We start from the raw sequence: 18,969 nt of genomic DNA on the forward strand, positions 1-18,969 counted from the left end.
AAGTTGAGAGAGGAAATCCAGAAACACTGGTAAAAGTGCTGAAAAGGGTCTAATCCCTTTGAATATGCACAAAAAGAAAATATTTTCCATTTGCTTTTGTAAGTCTTTTTGGTTGATTCCTTCTGAGAAGAGATTATGTGCACTACCAGGCAGAAATCCTGGTATCTCTAGCAATCATTGGAATTGGAGAAACCATGCGGTTAGTTTTAGGGACTGAAGATCTGGTAGAGGCATCCCACATCAGAGTGTGAGGATATCCAGGGTGGGGTCAAGAAACCATGGTGGGTGCAGAAGAGGAGACCAAAGAAAGAGGAACTATACCTGCTGAGGACAAAAGGGGACAATGAGGATTACCCTGGTCTTTAACTTCAGGACTTTCTAAATGAACTTGGTGCTAAGAGGAATTGGTGGAAAGGCATAAAGAAGACCTGGGGGCCAAAAGTGGACCAGAGCATCTCTCGGTGACTGTTCCTGTGGAGGGATGAGGGCTAATTAAATGGTGCATTTGTTGTTGAGATAAAAAGCAAAGAGATTGCAGCAAGGCAAAAGTATCATTCTGCTCAACTTGTCCACTAGTATATTGGATGTCCCAGGAATGTGCGTTGCTAACGGAAAGCAGTTTGAAGACATTGCCCAATGCCAAACTTGCATGGCTTCCAGGCAAAGAAGGTACAAATGTGTTTCACCTTCTTTGCTGATGTACCAGAACACTGGCATATTGTCTGAGTGGTTGGTGATCATATTCTTGGGTAGACAGTCCTGAAAACATGCAGTGTTAGAAGGACTGCTTTTATCTCTAAGACATTGATGTGAAGTTTTAGCCTTTATGACCACATCCCTTGAACGCTCTTCCCCTCATAATGCCCCTCACCCTAGAAAGGAGGCATCTGTGATGACTATGGGTTTGGGAGTAAGAGAACAAAAGGATCTACCCTGTATAACTGACTGGGATGTAATCCACCATTTCATATGATTCCTGCACACCTACATAAGATGGATACTGGTGTGAAGACAGTGAAATTTCTGTGACCATTGTACTGCTAATGTCCATTGTAGGACTCTCATATGATATCTGGCTAATGGAATCAGACTAATGGTAGAGGCCATCAGTCCCAAGAGTCATAAAATGAGTCTTGCTTATGGTTGAAGGTGCTGCATCACTTGAAGGGCTACAGACCTTAACAAGTTGGCGGTTGCAAGGGGGAGTTTTGCAATCTGTTGGACAGTGTCTATTTGGCATCCTATAAATTCTATGCTCTGAAAGGCAGATAGTTGCTATTGTTGTTATTGATTGATATTCCCAAATGGGTTGCCAGAGATTGAAGGAGTGACTGGTGCTGTGATAGTAGATCCTTAGAGGTAGCAGGTAGGAGTTAATAATCTAAATATGGGAAGACCTGGATCCCTTGCAGCCTCAGACAAGCTGTTACAACTTCCATCATCTTAGTGAACACCCGAGGGGCTGTGGTGAGACCAAATATCAGCTCCCTCCTGAACTGATAATGATTGGCACCCAGTGGGAAATGGAGAAACCTCCTAGATTGCCTCTTGATCTTGATATGACAGGAGGCATCCTAGAGATAGATAGAGCACATTCACTTGTCCAGTAGAGGTAGAATGGACTGCACCAAGACCATCTGTATTTTTTCTGTTTGACTTATTGATTTAGATTGCTGAGATCAAATATTGGTCTCAGGTCCCCTGTCTTTTTTGGAACTAAGAAAAACCTGGAATAAACTCCAGATCCTAATTGGTCTTGGGGAACTAGTTGGATAAGGATGATGCTCTTGTTTAGGAAGTTTGATACCTCTGTTGCTTCAAATTCCAAGTATTGGGAATCTTTAGTTTTTTTTCTTTGGGGAATCCAAAAAGGGTACTGTATAGCCTCTGGTGATGATTCTTAACACCCATGAATCAGATGTTATGGTTTTCCAGTCTAAAGGGTATAAGGGGAAGCATCTTGAACTGCCTCCAGAGTGCAGCGGCTGGGCAAATGTTCAGGGATGCTGATAAAGTTTCTTAGTGAAGGGGCCATGGAAACTTTGCTTTTGCAGTTCATTTCAACCTGTTGGGAAGTGTCCATTCAGTTGTCTCCTCCTGTGCCACAGTAAGGTCTATTCCCAGAAGTGTTCTGGTGAAAACCTTGGGATTGTTTGAACCACATCTTTAGGCATCCTCTTTGATTCCTATAAAAGGGTCTTAGAGGAGCAGAAAAACTGACTCCCATAGCAGACAAGGTCTTACCATCCTGTTCACTCCTGGTAAATGTTTCTTTTACCTTAGGTCCAAACAAGGTGAAAACATTGTAGGTGGCATTGATAAAGGACGCGTTGAAGCTTTCAGCAAAATCACATAGTCTCAGCCAGGCATAGTGTTGTATGGTAATACCTGTGCTGGTTGCTCTTGATGTACCATCAGCTATGTTAAATAACAGTCTCATGGCTACACTTGAGGGAGATTGTAGGGTAAACATTTAAGCATTCAATGTCTTTTGGACATCTGCAGGTAAGCTACCTGAAAGAGATGTGGTCAGCTTTTTGATCAGGTCTCTGGAAACATGTCAGGTGTGCTAGATAGTTCAGTGCTTGGAGTGAAAAGGTCACTGAAGCAAATGTCCATTCCCCTAGTCTGTCTATTGCCGAATAGACAGAGGAACTTTCTTCTGAGTTCCTTTATTTGTGGCTGCTGCTACCACCATAGAATCTACATGGGGGAACCGATGTTTTTTATTTTTAGGGACAACTAAAATCTTGTCCAGCATTTTTGGAATAGACTTTGCCACATCAGGTTCCTTCCAAGTCTTCTGAGCGATGAGCTCTATTAAGGCATCAGGAGGTGGGACTGAAAAATTATTTGAAATGAAAGATTGAATGTCACTGACAGTCTTGTTTTATCTTACCAGGGTTGCCAGACGTCCCTATTTGGGCAGGACTGTCCCAAGATCAGCAGCCTGATCCTGAGTCCCGCCCTGCCGGTTTAAATCCTGGGCAGCCTCCGCTTTTTTTTTTTTGATTGGCCCGTATACCGGCATACGTGCCAGTCAAAAATCGCTAAACACGGAGCTTCTTGTGTTTAATGCGGAAGTTCTGCATTAAACGAAGCTCCATGTTTAGTGATTTTTGATTGGCCCATATGCCGGTATACGGGCCAATCAAAACATCGCAAAACAGAGCTACTTCTGTTTAATGTGGAACTGCGATGTTCCGCATTAAACAGAAGTAGCTCCATGTTTAGCGATTTTTGATTGGCCCGTATACTGGTATACGGGCCAATCAAAACATTGCAAAACAGAGCTCTTCTGTTTAATGCGGAACATCGCAGTTCCACATTAAACAGAAGTAGCTCCGTGTTTAGCGATTTTTGTATATGGGCCAATCAAAAAATCGCAAAACAGAGCTACTTCTGTGTAATGTGGAACTGCGGTGTTAAGTAGCTCTGTGTTTATTTATTTTTGATTGGCCCGGGCTACTACTTTCTGCATTAAAGACGTGGAAGACCTTTTTTTTTTTTTTAGTCTTTACTTTGTCCCTACCTGGCCAGTCGGAAATCTGGCAACCCTGTATCTTACTGAAGTTGCCGACTAAAGCTCTGTGTTCATGCCTAATTAAATGCAGATGTTTATTGGATGTGCATTTGTTAGTTCCTTGTAGAAAACAAAGTCTGGTTAGTGCAGATAAACTTTGCAGACTATTAACCTTTTAAACATTTATGCAGTACTGTAAAGTAACTATCTATATAACAGACAAAACGTACAACAATATAGAGTTTGCAGGGTTTACCGTCTTCAAGTTTATTCTCAGTACAACATGAATGATCTCCAGTGTGCAGATCGAAGCAGATCTCCCTAGAAATCAGATTATATCTCACATATATACATTCTTATGAAAGCTGACTTTTGGGAACTTTTGAAGTCATTACTTTGGTATTTCCTGATGTCATTTAGGGAGTCTTTTCTGTTTGAGAATGTTTCTGTGTGAACATGCAGTCTTTTGATGATGTAAGCTCCTTTGTGTTCTTGTTTCAAGGTGAGTTATGTCTTGCACCTGGGTCCTTATCAGTTTTCCTTGATGTTTGTTACACACAAATCGTAGGTTTAACCCGGGTATCACTTCTGTGTCACTGTTAGACAGAGGCACAGTATACTAACCTCGAAAAAAGGCATAGCAAAATTAATTTAAAATGGGTGGCGAAAGCCAAACACATTCTGGCTAGGCTTATAAATGCCCTAGGGCAGATAGCCTAGTATGAACCTATGAACAACTGAACATTTAGCTAAATGTCTTTTTTAAGGAGTTATCCTTATCAGCATTTGTCAAGCTGTACCAGAACCTGACTCATGTTACATATCTCATGAATGCTGTCATTTTTATGTCATTTTTTTCCCTTTCTTTTCAGCTAAGAACAGTTTAACCCTTTTTGTAGCAAACAGAAATGTATGCATCTGACTGTATTATTCCTACATATATTATAGCAACAGACGTGTATATGCATCTAACTAGCAAACAGAAGTACATGCATTTATAAATCTCTAAATATATATCTAACAGGGACCACCCAGGATATTGAAGAGCCAGACCCAAAAGCTTCAAGAAACACTGATTCATCAGAAGGAGTTTCAGTGGACCATCCTCCCCTCTGTTTCATCAGTTCCAGAATATCTTCAAAGAAGACTCTTGGAGGTACCTTAGGAAACTTCTCCATCATCCATGTCTTGATTGACAGACTCAGGAGAGGAGTATGTTAGATATATACATTTAGACATATATACTTCTGTTTATCAGAATATATGTGTAGTAAAAATAGTGCATGTACACTTCTGTTTGTTAAAATGCATGTAGAAAAATATAGCTAGTTAAATGCATGTACACTTATGTTTGCTAGAATATATGTATGAAAAAAGTCACTTAGGTGCATGTACATTTCTGTTTGTTAGCATTTATGTATTAAAGGGTTAAACTGCTCTTAGCTGAAAAGCAAGGGGAAAAATGGCATCCAAACTGAATGTATTACTTGGTACAAACAGATAAGAAACAGATGCATGGAGTATGAGAAAACTGCTTTCATACAGAAACATTCACAATAGTAAAGACTCCCTATTGGGTTGGAGATAAGGACAACTTCCTAGATTTCACATAATTCACCTTTAAACAGAACAGACTGTATGACATCAGAAAATACCAAAGTAACAGACTGCAAATTCCAAAGGTATTAAACAACAACATACTGTTTCATGGACAAGATCTGGATGGTACAGAAGAATATATAAAGGACATTAAATGTGTATGATGTTAGAACTGATTTCTTGTTAGATGTGTATACTGGAGATCATCCGTGCTTTTTGAAAAGTATAATCTGAGACAGTAAAAGCTGTAAACTGTGTAGTATTGTACATGTCATCTGTTATATAGACAAGTTATTTTATTAGTACTGAGCAAGAAAGTTAATGATATACTGCTGAAAATGTTATAGTCTGCAAAGTTTAGTGCAGTAATCACATTAGTACTGTGTGTGCTAATCAGACTTTTATTTTTACAAGGCACCAGCATTCAGCACAGATATCAGCACATCTGCATTTAATTTTTCAATGGCGAGCCTTGCCTGTATTCGAACACAGGGGGAGTTGTGCCTTGTATAAGGTCACTTCAGTAAAGGTGCAGTAACTAACATTTATGTACATGATTGAGTCCTGAATAGGAACACTTCAGTTTCTACAGTTTGCAGCAGTACAGTTCCTCAGACGTCTGAATCTGGAGTGAGACTGCTATGCAGGAAGTAAGTGCCATAAATTCTTCAGGTCAGTGAATTCTTAGGTTCAAATTTGCAACTGCCAGCTTCATTTCACCAGCTTTTCAAGTAACTACAAAAGTTTTCAAACCATCTACTGTGATCAGATTGGCCAACTGTTTCTCTGTGGACTTTGGTAAAAAAATCTTTGTGTATTTACATACAGTATGGATGCCAGACAGGGTAGTAAACACAGTGTTATTCTTAATGTGTCAATTTCGGACAGACTACAGAGGTTGTATGAACAGCATATTAGCAAATGTAAAACCTTATTAGGGCATGCTGACAGTCAGGAATTATACCAATGGATTACATTTGACTGGTATCTTAAACAGAAACATAATTGGTATGACAGTAAATGTTTATTATGCAAGTCATATAACACTGCTTTCTGTGTGCAGTGTCATAAAAGTACATTTCAGACCATTGTTAATGGTAAACAACCAGATAAGGGTTATACACTTGCATTATTTCCAGATGTTAAACAGTTATGTCCTGTCACCACATGTAAAATGTTAATTTCAGTTACAACAGCAGTCATATCAGTTATTCACAAAATCTCCTGTACATCTTGTTACATCCTTTAGACAAAAGTGCAATAAAGCCACTGCACAGTACAAAACAGATAAGGACAGACACTAGGTGAACTGACAAAATAATTTAATAAACGAGTGAGTTCAGAAAGTTTAGACAACATATACAAACTTTTTTTCAGAAGTGCATAAGAGCTTTAGAGTCAGCAGAACAGAATACTGAAAAATATCAGACAGCCTGTGCAAAATCACAAAATAAAAAGAATCTGGTTAGTAAAGAGTTAAAGCAACAGCAATTAACTATGCTGACAGAAAATAATTTACAACACTCTACATTTAGAAAATGTTTAACGTACACAGCAGGATCTAATGTATGAACAAATAATTCTCAAATGTTTTAAATCTTTCATTCAGTTAAAGCAAGACACTTATCAGTTAAACAATAAAATAAGATGTATAACTGCCTTTCTTATGATATACACATAGGGACAGCCTCTCATAACTAAGCTATTAGGTAATTTCAAAATCACCATTTCAAATAACAAAACAGTTCTAGTGCATATAAATCAAATGAGAGTAGTTAAAAGCTGTAAAGACATGAGGTCACAAGAGTAACAAGCATGTATTTTCTTTTCATCTAAAGTGCATCTGATTAAAATGCATAAGAGCAAAAGGCAGACAACAGGAAATGTAAATATATCTGTTTTAAGCATGGGTTAGTTAAACCAATATCTCTTTTGTTTTTTACAATATTTTATAATTGTATAATAGCACCAGGAGTAGCAGAGACCCTGGCAAAAAGGTATACAAAAGTAATATTACTAATATAAAGTTGTACTGAGTACATAATACTACAGATAAAACCCAAGTTTAAAATGTATGCATAGTTATGCAAATTACAAGTACTTATTATAATTCTAAGTGTTTTACAACTGTATTCTAATATCAAGTTGCAAGTGCATTAACAGATGACTGAAGGTTCTTTCTGCTTTTCCCGGTTAACTCCGGTCCACTAATGATTGGTAGTGGATTTTTACGTACCGGGTTACCAGCCCTGATGCACAACCTTCAAAAAAGGCATGCCCTATTCACGTATGCCTCCACACAGAAGACCCTCTAGCTGAGAATAGAATGGGACAACGTCTTGCTATGAGGCAACAACGCTACCGCAGCACCACCACTGCAGTAACAGATGACTGAAGGTAAAAAAAAAAAAAGTGCTGAAGGGATTAAGGGATGTACTATGGTCTACAGAGTCTGGAATGCCCAGGAAAGAAAAAAAAGTAAGAGATTTTGTTTTATGTGAGCTCAAATCTTCCCAGGCTGGGATGGGTAGTTACAAGGAATGTTGTGGAGATAAAATGTTGCTGGTACTAAAATTTACAAGGTCAAAAAGATTAGTTGCCAGGTCAGGTGGCTTGCATTTTTCTAAAACATTATTGTTACTAAAACATAATTATGTGTTCACGTGCAGCACTAAGCAAAAAGCATGAGAGTCTGCAGAAACCCTATTTGGTAATTGTAATAAAATGTCACAATTGTGCATGCATCTCATTAATAATCTGTTTGCAGGTAAATGCTAAAAGTAAAAAAAAACTTAAGTTACATCAAGTACAGCCAATAGATGGGCCATGGTATGCAGTTAAAATAAATTATGCAGGTCCCTAGCTAACAACAAAGGGAGGGTACAGATACCTATTAGTAGTGGATGCCTTTTCAAAACGGGTAGAGACAATTATTTTTTTTTCAAAAAACTTTATTTGATTTTATGTTATCAAACACCAAGTTAACAAAAGAGAAAAACAAAAATATAGACATAATACACTAACAAAGCTAAATCAACCATACATATAACTATAATACACTTATTTACATCAGTGCCATTCAACTAATTATGCCATGTAATTAATGATATAGAAGCTTCATAAATAACACACTCATTCTAGATAAAGGGGGACAAACTGAAAACCAATATAGAGCAGATTTGTACAAGGGGAAAGAAAATACTAGCAGTTATTGGGAAGATACAATGCTAAATATTTTTTCCCCAAATTTCCAGCAGATTTGATCTTTTATTATTATTGTAAATAACCACTTTATATGCCAGTAAGTGTATGGTAGCCATTTGTTTAAAATCTCCCCATGAAATTGCAAGTCCATCCATCCATTTAGATGCAATGTAAAACTTTGTTAGGAGGAAGAGGGTAAAACAAATATGAGCTTGAGATGGTGATAGATCTACAGGAGGAATATGGAGTACTTTTTTTCACATATTGTACTTATTTGACTGCCTGCACTTTTAAAAAAATTTTTGTTTAAGTAATTTGTTTAACTGTTGTAGGCTATGCACTAAAATCCGATAGCCTTTTCTGATCGTTTGTAGTCGTTTAAAATTGTGTGTTTTTTACTGTTTTTGCCTTATCTTTTCAAAAAAACAAAAAAAAAAAAAATTCCTTGTTTCCCACCTTTCTAAGCTAGTATAGTCCAATTTTCAGGCTGGTGCTGAATTCAGGGCTGTGGTACTATTTTCTGAGTTGCCCATACCTTACTTGTATAAAAGGAAGTTTCTCTGTTCACCTGTGAGAGATGGGAGCTTTGAGCAATCTATCTGTCCCTGGAGGAGTGGTTTCAGCCCAGAAGTTAGTAGTTTATTGGCCATTTTAGATTAATTTCTATCTCTTTCATTTCCCTACTATAAAAACCGCGTTTGCATGGTTTTGCGCACTGGGCAGTGCTGGTTAGCTACGGTTAAATTGTTCCCGGCTCCACTAAGTCTCCTCTTCAGTTTTTCCCTTGAAACTAGTATAACTCTCAGCCTAAGCACTCAAAAAGCATCTTACAGCCCAGCACTTGCTCAGACCTAATAGCAAGCACTAATATACCCTGACACTGATTGCCCAGCAGGGCAAGGCTCTTTATTCACCCCTCACCAACCAAGTGACTAAGCAGCTCACCCTACTATTCAGGTATGACCAAAGGGCAACTTCAGGTGCACTCTCCAGTCCAGCTGGTGAATCTGGGTATCCTGAGGCAATGTTACAACTGCCTCATGTACACAGACAACCCTTTCCTTCCACCACAAAACACTAACATATGCGAGAGATGCAATTATACAGCCAAACTGGAAGCTAAGCTGTCTCCACCCAAAACTGGAACAGACAGTCAAGAGGAGAAGGTTAACACTTGCACCACACCTCCAACCACACACAGACCTACTAAAACAGCACTGGCAAAAAATACACATAAATACACAAAATCATACTTGGAGGCTCTAAATAAAAACCTGCAAAAGCATCAGAGACCTCCAAAGCAGACACCCAAACAACCTGCACTTTCCATCACAAACCAGACAACACATAAAACACAAAATCAGTGTGCCACACAATCACAGCCCTTAAGGCGAAATAACATACCTAACACACTAGTAATAGGTGACACTATAGTCAGGCACACTGACGTCCTACTCACTAGGCTGGACAAGCAGAAGGTTACTGTTAGCTGCCTGTTGGGAGCCAGAATCCACCACATAACACAAGCACTCAGGTCACTCCAGAACAAGTACAAATATGACTCTGTCATTGTTCATGTTGGTGTGAATGACCTAAGACGTACCTCACTGGACTATATGAAAAGAGACATGGAAGAGCTCTCTGATCATGCAGCCCAAGCTGGTTTGACCCTGACCCTGAGTAGCATCTTGCCCTCACCAAGAATGATACCTCAGTATAAAGAAAAAAATATCAATTTCAACAACTGGCTAAGCTTCTGGTGTCATTCAAATGGGATCCAGTGTCTGTCAGCCTGGGACAACATGCTTGACAAGCTGCGTTGCTTCACAAGAGACAGCTTGCACCTGTCACCCCTAGGCTTTCGAATACTGGCCAAGGCTCTTGCTGCCCCCATACATGCCTTTTTTAGGCAAGGCTCAAAAGTCAAACCCACCTCCGTAAACAGCACAATTAACAAAAAACTGAGGGTTATGCTACTCAGCTCCAGGAGTTTAAATCTCAAAATGCACGCGCTCAAAGCACTCCTTAGTATGGAGAACATCGACATCTGTGCAGTAACTGAAACCTGGTTCAAGGCTCCAGACAGCACCCCAGCACTACTGGGCTACAACTCATACCACACTTTTCGGCCATAGAACACGGACTGAAACACAAAAGGAGGGGTGTATCCATATTCATCAAGGATACTTACACCTCCAGATTAGTGGCTCAGCATGATAGCTCTGAGACCATCCATGTGCAACTAACATCGGGCAAATCTGCAATGTAAATTGTGGCCTGCTACAGATCACCCTCCATGACCCATGACCCAGAATCACCACTCCACCTTTCTGGAGACACTGGAAAACATGAAGGTCCTACCGAACACCCTGATATTAGGGTGATTTCAATTACCCTACCATTCACTGGGAAAACTACTTGAGTACAAATTCCCAGGCCCAGCGCTTCCTGGAATTCATCAACTCAAATGCCCTGGATCAGTTGGTAAACTCCCCTACCAGAGGTGAAAACATATTGGACCTGGTCATCACCAACATGGGCGACAGGTGTTCCACACCAGAGGTCAACCCGTCACTGGTTAGATCAGACCATAAACTAATCACTCTGGATATCCACACCCCACCACCACCCCCAGCTAAGGAAATCACAGTAAAAAACTTTTCTAAAGCAAACTTCACCTTACTTAAGACAGAGGTGGTAAGTTTCACAGCCCCCACGCTAAAGGATAATGCTGCCCAAGATGTAGAAACCTTTACAAATGCACTCTATCGTGCCATCCCTAGCAAAACCAAGACTCACTCCTCTAAGAGAAGGAAACCAGTTTGGTGGACCCCTGCAATAAACAGGCTATATAATAGAAGGAGGAAACTAGTTCAGAAAAAAGCAAATCCCAATTAGGAAAGACATCCCTGATCAGTATCAGTAAGAAACTAACGTCCCTCATGAAATCATCCAAGCCTAACTTTGAAAGAAAAATAGCCAAGGTAGCCAAGGATTCAAAAGATAACCACAAAGCCTTCTTTAGCTATGTTAAAGAATCTAAGTGGCAACTCGCAGATATGCACTGAACTAGTGCAAAATAGCACAAAATATACTAAACCTACTGATACTGCCAACATCCTGGCAGATAGATTCAGTGCAAACTTCACCCCCTCTCACCTCTAGAAGGGCCCACAACAATACTGGAAAAGTGTAGTGTCCCAAAAATCACAGATGCACAGGTGAAAATAGCCCTTTCAAAAGCCAAAAACACAGCGTCAGTGGGACCAGATGGTGTCCCAGGCTGCATCTTGCATGAACTACAGAACAAACTAACCCCTCACGTAAACACTCTGTTCAACCTCAGCCTCTCCACAGGCTATGTGCCCATAGAATGGTGCACAGCAATGGTTATTCCTCTCCACAAAGGAGGGGCCACAACTGACCCTGGTAACTATTGCTCCATAATCCTGACTAGCCTGGTCTGCAAGGCTATGGAGCGCATCATCATGGAACTCATTAACAAAGACATTGGGAACCTCCAAACACTTGACCCGACCCAGTTCGGCTTTTTTAAGGGCAGATCATGCCTACTAATCCTGGTTGACTTCTTTGAGACAGTCACCAAGGCCATAGAGGGAAAGGTGGTTCACACAGCCTACCTTGACCTCGCCAAGGCTTTCAACACCATCCCCCACTCGGGTATTACAGAAAAACTCACCAGCCTGAACATAAACCCCTATGTCACGAGATGGTTTGCCTACAGGCTTACAGACAGAACTCACACAGTAAGAATAGTGGGCTCCAGGCCGACTCTAAACCAGTCAGAAGTGGTGTCCTGCAAGGCTTGGTCCTGGGACCCCCTACTGTTTGGCATATACTTCTCAGAAGTACAGGCAAACACAGGAGGACTATGGCTAACCACGTTCACCAATGACCGCAAACTGGGAGGCTGACACTGACATCCTCCAAAAGGGCCTTACTGAGACGGACACCTGGTGTCAAAGTCATGGCCTCAGGCTAAATGCCAAAAAATGCATAGTCATCCCATTTGGGAAAAACAAAACACCCATGAATTACCACATAGGTGGCAGCCCCCTTAATACAGAAGAGGTAATAAGATATCTGGGGACCCAGGTAGATAGCAATCTCTCCTTTGACAATCATATTGCCAAAGTAGTTAGGAAATCTTTCTATGTGGCCCATCTAATTACTAAAGGGTTCGCATTTAGAAATAAAGAGGTTATAGTGCCCCTCTACTCATCACTCATTAGACCCATCATAGAGTACATTGCCCCATTTGGGATGTACCTCACAAGACATTTCCAACAGCTGGAAAGACCATAAAAGTACCTCACCAAAAGGATTACTGGCCTCAAACATATGTCCTATGCAGCCCAACTGAAAAAACTCTGGCTGTACTCAGTGGCATATCACTTACTCAGAGGTGATCTCTGCCTGACTTACAAAGCCATGTCCAACTCAGAATTGATGGACATGCTCCACCTAAAGAAATCCAAGTCACTGCGAGCCACTCGCTCTAGTGAGCGAAACCTCACCACAACAATAAATAGAACATGCTGGAGGGATAGATTCCTGTCACAGAGACTCCCCATGCTTTGGAACAAAATTCCAAATTACATCAGGCAGCACCCCTCACTAACACTCTTCAAGAGAAACCTTGAGTGGATGGGTAACAGAAAATAAACCCCTGGGATCACTTCATTGGCTCTGCTTGACACAGGATAAGTTAATTAATCAATGTTGGGCAGTGAAAGCCGACACACTCTGGCTAGGCTTATAAATGCCCTTGGACAGATAGCCTAGTACCTACCTATGAACCTATAATGTAAGTTCCCATGTCAGTGTTGCCTTTTCTTAGCCCACCTTTTGGAGTTGAATAGTTAGGGAGTTCCATAATTTATGTATGCATTTACAGCTCCAATAAAGATGGGGTAAGTCTGCTTTTGGGAACTTACAATTAGGACAATCCGGTGAAGTGGATGTGTTGAATTTGTGTAGAACCATGGGGGTGAAATAGGCATTATTAATGATCATGAGTTGAGTGTACATCAATTTTTTCAAGGGGAGTATATTGGAAGTTACATTGATTCTCTTATCTGTTGCTCCAAGATCGAAGGGTTCATTTTTATTCAATAGTTACAGAAGAGTGTATTATTTTGATATTTAGTTGCCACTATCAACCTGTAGGTATTCAAAATCAGTTTTTCTCTAGATAACATAAGTTTCCACAGGGTCTGACAGTTCTTTATATTCCCAATTGTTATGTCATTGTTATAAAACTATCGAGAGCAGAGCTCTTTAATTTGTCTTAAAATAATTGTGTATGTTTTAGGTAGCTTAAGATGAGTTCTCATTTCAACGATAAAACAATCACGCAAGGGGAAGAAGTCCAAGATTTGTTTATCCTTTAACAAGGGGAAATTATTTAGATTGAGCATTAAGTTATTGAGTCTCAGATTGGGATTAAGGTGTAAGGGTTGTAAAGTTTCCAAGGCTGCTGATAGCTTTAAAGTTGTAAAGAGTTTATGTAAATTAATGATAAAGAATTTTATTGGGTCAATGATCTTATAAGTTATCAAATCTTTTTTACGGGTAGAGGCAAATCTTACTAAAACTATGACAGCAAAGGCAACAGCAGAAGCTGTATAAATAATTCAGCAAAGAAAATCTTTTCTTAGATCAGAGTACCACAGTCTGGGTGACAGCCAGAGGGCAGGCATACATTCAATTCTCACAGCAGGAAGCAAATAAAAAATACGGCAATACAATGCTGTATAGTACAGGGGGAAAGGGCACGCTTTCAATTTTAATGACAAAAATACCAGGAATACATTTTAATGTTTTACTAATGTTTAATTAGCAAGCTTCAGTTTAATACTAACTTTGTAAACTGGACTGAGTGTACATTATAGCCCATGTATATACAAATACAAAAACATTCTGTACAAGCAAGCTTATGCTGTACAGTAAATGGTTTAATATGTAAACAGCATTCTTCAGTGTACAAACCATGTTTTCAACAACACTCTGTAAATTTGTGTAAACAATTTTGCCTTCAAGTTTTAAAATCCACAGACATTGTCAATAATTAATATAAAAGTTTCATTAAAATCATTACATAAAGTCATAAATAAAAGCAAATAGTTAATTCAGCAAAATGTATTACTTGGTACAAACAGATAAGAAACTAGTGCAGGGAGTATGAGAAAACTGCTTTCATACGGAAACATTCACAATAGGAAAGACTCCCTACCGGGTTGGAGATGAGGAAAACTTCCTAGATTGTCACATAATTCACCTTCAAACAGAACAGAACAAACTGTATGACATCAGAAAATACCAAAGTAACAGACTGCAAATTCCAAATGTATTAAACAACAACATACTGTTTCATGGACATGCCCCCACATTACTACTCAGAAAAAAAAATAAACTGAGACCTACAGTCCTATCAAATACAGCCACAGTAAGAAGCATTTCTCCCCAGACCTATTTAATCTATTACTAAACCTGGACCAAGCAGTAGAATTCTTTAATAACAGCTTCCTTCAAATACTAAATACTCTAGCCCCCCCCCCCTCAGAAATTTTTTTACCAAATCCAAACAACTCCCATGGCTTTCCCACAAATCCAGACTATTGATTAAACAAAGGGACAGAGCCAGGGCCCTATACAAGTCCACCAAAAACAAAACAGACCTCATCGCTTATCAGCAATTAAGAAACCAAACTAAGAGAAAAATAAACAATGACAAAAAAAGCAGTACTTCCAAACCTCTCAACAAAAATTCCTGCACAACCCACAAATATTCTGGCAACCAGTCAACTACCTCCTTGACCCTGGTAAAACTCCCACTCCCTCTCCTACTACAACAAATACCTCCGAACCCTTACCTCACAGTTTAACTCAAACTATTAATTGTGCCTCCTCCCTACTTGCTGGCTGCCAACAGTTACCTCTCACACTCCCATCCTCAACTGCTAGTGCAACAAACTCTTTCTCCTTTAAACCTAATCAGACTTTTTGCATTAAAAAGCTCCTATGCAAACGTAAGCCTTGCTGCCTTGCCGCCAACCAACTTCCAAATTTCTAAAAATAGCACCATCATCGCCTACTCTATCTCAATACTAATCAACCATTCTATCTCTGAACAATATGTTCCCCACCTCTGGAAAGTCACTCATCATCTCCCTCCACAAGGGTGGCCCCTCTAGAGATATCTCTAACTACCGCCCCATTGCTATCCTTCCACCCTTAGCCAAAATCCTAGAGAAATGTATTCACCTATAACTCCTCAACCACCTAACCAGTAGCAACCTCCTATCTGATACCCAGCATAGTTTTAGACCCCAATATAGTACTAACACACCTTATTATCTTTCACAAACTCTATTCATCAACAAATGAACAACGGACAAATAGTCTCTGCAATTTTCCTGGACATGTCAAAAGCCTTTGATACCATTTCCCACCAACTGCTACTTAACAAACCCTAACTCCCTCTCCTACTTTGTTGTAGTAGGAGAGGGAGTTTGGGGTTTTACCAGGGACTTATAATCTCCATTCTGCCTCCCTGGCTTGGTTTCACAGTTATATATCATACCGCCAACAGGCTACTAAATGAGAGAACTATCTGTCTGCTCTACTACCAGTATCAACTGGTGTACCCCAAGGTTCTATTCTTGGCCCCCCACTCTTTATCATCTTTAGAAATAGCCTCAACTCAGCAACTCAACATGCCTCAATCATTCAATACACTGATGATACATCTCTTATCTGCTATGCCTCTTCCCCACAAGAGCTACTAGAAAAGACATGAAACGCATTCCAGGAAATTGAAACTTACCTATCAAACTACCAACTTATCCTTAACCGTAATAAGACTAAGTGAATGATTTTTACAAACAAAACAACCATGCACCACTCCCCACCCCTCACTATACAGTCAGCCAATGGTACCAAAATTGAGCCTACAAACCAGGCAAACCTCCTAGGTATAACAATAGATGACTGCCTCAAATTTAATATCCATATAAGTCCATACTAAAGTCGGTACTCTCTAAGGGCCAAACCTTACCTAACCCACCAAGCCAGACTAGCCACTGCTAGATCTCAGCTTCTATCTACCCTTCTCTATTGCTCACACATATTTACCAACCTACACAAGTGTGACCTTCACAGCCTTGATTCCTGCTATAACATTGCAAAATTTGCCACCAATCATCCCCATAAAGCTCATCACTGTTCTGCTCTTCAACAACTAAACTGGCTAGAACTTCCAAACCTATTAACATTAACCCAACTTCCCCTCACCCACAAAATAATATACAGCCTCAATCACTGCCCCAGAATTTCAATCTTGGTTCAACTACAGGTCAACAGCAGGTCCCTTAGGTCATCTGATAAGACTCTGCTCAAAATGACACAATCTCATAAATACCATGGTGACTCCCTCTACTCAAAATAGCAAAATACTGGAATGCTCTTCCCCAAAACATACAAAACACCACCTGCCATTCCTCTTTTAAAATTAAAATAAAAGAATATCTTATAAGCAACTGGATCTGCCCTCGTAGCCCTCCTGGATAATTTTTCCTCTCTCCTATTTTCTTCCCACCAGTGCTCTTCCTCCTCTTACAACTGCAGTAAATTTTCGATCTCACAAAAATGTTTTGCCTTCTCCTTATAAATTTAAATTTCTTTTTTATATTTAATTTATACCCTGTTCACACACTGTGTATGAATTTTTTTTCATGTTGCATGCCAGATGACTGATCATAGATTACTCTATTATGAAGTATTTTTTTGTAGCTCTCATTTCTAATTCTGCTCCTATGATGTAATGAACTCAGGTAACTCATGTACCTGTCATAACTAATTACCTCTTTATTGCTTTGTATGTCATTATTATTGTATGTCCTGTTGGAGCTTTTCTCCCTGGGTCTCCGCTGAAAACGGGCTACTGGCCCAGTTGGACACTACCCAGTAAACAAATGTAAATAAATAAATAAAATAATAAATGTACAAGATCCAGATGGTACAGAAGAATATATAAAGGACATTAAATGTGTATGATGTTAGATCTGATTTCTTGTTAGATCTGTATACTGGAGATCATCCGTGCTGTTTGAAAAGTATAATCTGCGACAGTAAAAGCTGTAAACTGTACAGTATTGTCTGTTATATAGACAAGTTATTTTAATAGTACTGAGAAGAGTTAAACAAGTTAACTGTAACAGACTTTTATTTTAGCAAGGCACCAAAACAGAGCTGCATTCGACAGCATCAGTAAGTACAAGATTGTCATTAAATAATTTTTCAGAGTCTATACATCCTTTTTTGTGGAATGTTCCTTGAAGCCTCTGAAGAAGACACCCCAGAGACAGACAGGGAGTTCAGATGTCATGCAGGCTCAAAGCTAATTCAGTCTGCATGTCTCTGTCAACCCAAATGAGAGGAAGGAGATACAGGATCCAATGGGAGTTGGGATGGATCTGCATTTATATTTATCTCTGTATTTCATGTATTTTGTTATAGGCTCACAGGAGTGTACTAGGCTAATGGCCCCCGAGCCTCTACAAGCCTAGCCCAAAAGATTCCCTGGCAACATGCCACCCAACGTTATTTCCCAGTGCCTCTGTCCAGCAGAGCCACTGAAATTATCCCCAGAGTGAATTTTCTATATATATATCTACATATATCGATACATCTATATCTCTATATCTGTATACCTACATACCTATATCTATATAAAGTACCCTTTCCCTAGTCTCCTAACTCCCATATAGCTATATCAAGCAGTCTTAAAACATTAACTCTTTTAGCTTTTGCAATCAGCTCTGACACTTCTATCTGTCCTATACCCATTCTGTAAAGATATTTGTTAGACTTTCAATTACCCTCCTTTTACTTCTCATATCCTCCCATACTAGAGCACTGCAAAACAGTCTACTTCTGCATTCTACACTCCTTAATAGTACATTTGTAAGTATCTGTCTTCATAATTCTTTCCATTCGCTGTTCTGCTAAGCTATACACATCCTTAATTTTTAACCTAACTTCAAATGTCCTGAAAACAACTGTGCATTACCAGGGCCGGCCTTAGCCAAAATGGCGCCCTAGGCAAAGTAGTGCTCTGGTGGCCCTTAAACTCCACCCACACCACACTCACGAGCCACACCCACAGGTCATTCCCCAAGAAAGCCACTCCAGTCATTTCCTTAAATTATTTAAATGAATAGGGAAAAAAAAGATACCTTGTAATGTAGTTAAACTGCAACTACCTTTGCATATGTTTTTTCTATTTTAAATACCCGAGCCACATTATGGTCAAATAGGGTCCTAGGAAGGTAATAGACAGCAACCCCAGAGCAGCCCCTCCAGCTGCCCCCTCTTCAGCCACTCCAATGTTCCATTATTTGGTTATTTCTCACCAGTTACCATGCATACTCTTCTCTTATTTGCTTCTACAGTGATTACAGGTATTGAAATAAAATAGCACAAACACAGATAGGCATTTGCTAAATAAACAATACAGTCTCACAATGAAAAAAGACTTAGCATGAGCAGCAAACTTCTCTGCCCTTGAAACCCACTATTCATTGAAATGGCAAAACTCACATTCATTGAAACAGCATGAA

The sequence above is a fragment of the Protopterus annectens genome, chromosome 2.part1 (genome assembly GCF_019279795.1).
Source record: "Protopterus annectens isolate FY-2018-M chromosome 2.part1, PAN1.0, whole genome shotgun sequence".
NCBI classification, from domain to species: Eukaryota; Metazoa; Chordata; order Ceratodontiformes; family Protopteridae; genus Protopterus; species Protopterus annectens.